The sequence below is a fragment of the Solanum stenotomum genome, unplaced genomic scaffold (genome assembly GCF_019186545.1).
Source record: "Solanum stenotomum isolate F172 unplaced genomic scaffold, ASM1918654v1 scaffold30208, whole genome shotgun sequence".
NCBI classification, from domain to species: Eukaryota; Viridiplantae; Streptophyta; class Magnoliopsida; order Solanales; family Solanaceae; genus Solanum; species Solanum stenotomum.
Genome location: NW_026030866.1, coordinates 7,241 through 9,740, shown reverse-complemented (window position 1 = coordinate 9,740; position 2,500 = coordinate 7,241). Strand labels below are relative to the sequence as shown.

The window sequence follows — 2,500 nt, the reverse complement described above, 5'->3', positions numbered from 1 at the left end:
TAAGATGAATAAAAATTCTCAATTGGAAGGCATGTTCCTAAAGGGCCCAATGAATTCCTAATTGGAATTAGGGGATCTTTTTTAATTGATTCTTTTATCACACTGTGATATTTTACATCTTTGAATGGCTCCATTCGAGAACAATTGGCTGCTGACAAAATTATCAACGATTGACATTCCTTATTTCTATTCAACAACGTATGAATAGTTCCTTGAGGTTGGTTAAGAGATTGTTGAATTTTTGCCTTGGAATAGGAATAAATGGCAGAAAAGGGGTTGATATTGGTACAATCTGATCCATTATCAGAGAGCAATCCTGACCCCGACGGATCATTCCTTTTTTCGATATACGAAATAGGGGATTTCACTAAGTTGATTCTTAGGAAATGTCGAATCAAACCATTTGTCCTTATTTCAACAAAAGAAGCACGGGCTTCTTCGCAAGAAGAACTTTTTTGGTCTTGGTTCCAATTCAATACTAAACAAGTTCGAACTAATTGAATACTTGTGTCAGAAATTCCTCGAATCGGCTTGCCATTTCCATNTCAGAAATTCCTCGAATCGGTTTGCCATTTCCATAAAGGATATAATTGACAATTCGAAGTTGCACATTATCCCTTTCCTGCAATGGATCCGGTGGAAAAAGGGTTCCTAAATTTATACCGTCCGTTATTTCATATGTGACGACAGGTCGAACTAAAACAAAAAACCTTTTCTTACTAGGTGTAATTCGTTGGACATAGATCCAATTTTTAACTTTTTTGTATTCCTTGGAATTTCTTTTTCCTGTTCCTGGTGGTATCAAAACGCCGGTATGTCTGGATATCTTATCCGTCTCTCCAGGAAAATGGATATCTCCAGAAAAGATTTTCAGTTCAATTCGTTTTTTTTTTCTCTCCACCCGGACCAACCCACCGACTCGGCTTCTTAGATTTAAGGTGATTTGTGTATCGACCCCAACGATACTATTGTTCCGTACCATTATGGAAGAATATCCGGGCAAGATATGCACCTCTTCAGGAATGAAAAAAAATTGATCTACTTTCATTTGGTATTTTGGCCTAAATTCCTTGACTCCTCGATACTCAATCAAATCCTCTTTTTTGATGACTGAATGCGTCTCTATAGTCCCATATTTAATAATGCCCAAACTCTTTCTTCTGTATCGAGGATCATCGAAATAAGCAAGAATACTATTTCAACGGAAAATAACATTTACGGGGATTTCAATCGAGATACCTAAACAGGGCATTAGTTCATTCTCGAGTTCTTGAATCGAGTGTAGTGGAATGATGAATTTATTTCTTCGCCTTTTTGACAATAAATCAGAATTCCCGTGAAGAATAGGCGAATATATGAGATTATACTGACCAGTACATATGATTCGATTAAGGTCTGAATAATCAAGAATCCTATCTTCTTTTTTACCATAAAAATCCGAACTAAACAATTTCTGCCTCACCTGATCATTGGTTACTGAGAGGTTAGAAGTATATCTTCGCTTGCCAGAAAGAGAATGCGCATTCATTTGATCCTGATCCTTGTGGATCGAAAGGTAGACTAGACTGGACCTGCACGGCCCTCCTAATAATATCCATAAATGACTTGTTTTTGGTAATAGATGAACATTACCATATGTAAATTCGGGTGCATGATAGACAGCGGTACTCCAGTGCATTTCTCCGTCTGAATCAGAATAAATATGTTTTCGAACCTTCTCTTTAAAATTCAAAGTGGATATTCCTGCGCGAATCTCAGCAATTACTTGTTCTGATTCTACATATTGATCGTTTTGAACTAAAAGCAAACTTTTGGGTGGAATATTCACATTATGTAGAATATCTTTACTCTCAATAGTTACATACAAATCTATAGAACATAGAAAGGTGGGATGCCCATGACGTGTACGTGTCGGATGAACCAAGTCCTCATTGAATTTTATTTTTCCATTAGATGGGGCTCGCACATGTTCTGCAGTACCCCCCATGAATACTCCTCCGGTATGAAAAGTTCATAATGTTAATTGAGTACCCGGTTCTCCAATCGATTGACCTACAATAATACCTACAGCTTCCCCCAAATCAACCAGGTCGCCATGAGTAGGACTACGGCCATAACATAATCGACAAATCCAAGATGTACTCCTACAAGTAAAGAGAGTTCGAATAGAGATTGAGGTTATGAATCGATTTACAAGTCCAATGCCAATGGCTTGGTTTCTAGTGGCAATACATCGTGAACCCATGTATATATCATCTGCTAATACACGGCTAATTAATGTTTGACTAAAAATCCTTTCCGGCATTATCCCATTTCGAGGACTCACAGAAATACCCCGGGCGGTGCCATAATCCGTTCGACGTACAACAATGTGTTGAACTACTTCAACAAGTCTGCGAGTGAGATATCCAGCGTCTGATGTTCGTACAGCAGTATCCACAACTCCTTTACGGGCTCCGTAGCAAGAAATGATGTATTCTGTTAAAGAGAGTCCTTAGCG

General features: G+C 38.2%; 1 pseudogene across 1 annotated transcript in view; it reads right to left on the bottom strand.

The window, feature by feature from the left end:
• The window catches only part of LOC125851814 (DNA-directed RNA polymerase subunit beta''-like), a 5,219-nt pseudogene that overhangs the window by 1,678 nt on the left and 1,041 nt on the right, over window positions 1-2,500 (bottom strand). Inside the window, exons 1-3 of the transcript XR_007444939.1 lie at window positions 964-2,500; window positions 545-864; window positions 190-509 (exon numbers count right to left, since the gene is read on the bottom strand). The exon at window positions 964-2,500 is cut by the window's right edge and continues 1,041 nt beyond it. The product of XR_007444939.1 is annotated as a DNA-directed RNA polymerase subunit beta''-like (transcript). The remainder of the gene's footprint in view (window positions 1-189; window positions 510-544; window positions 865-963) is intronic.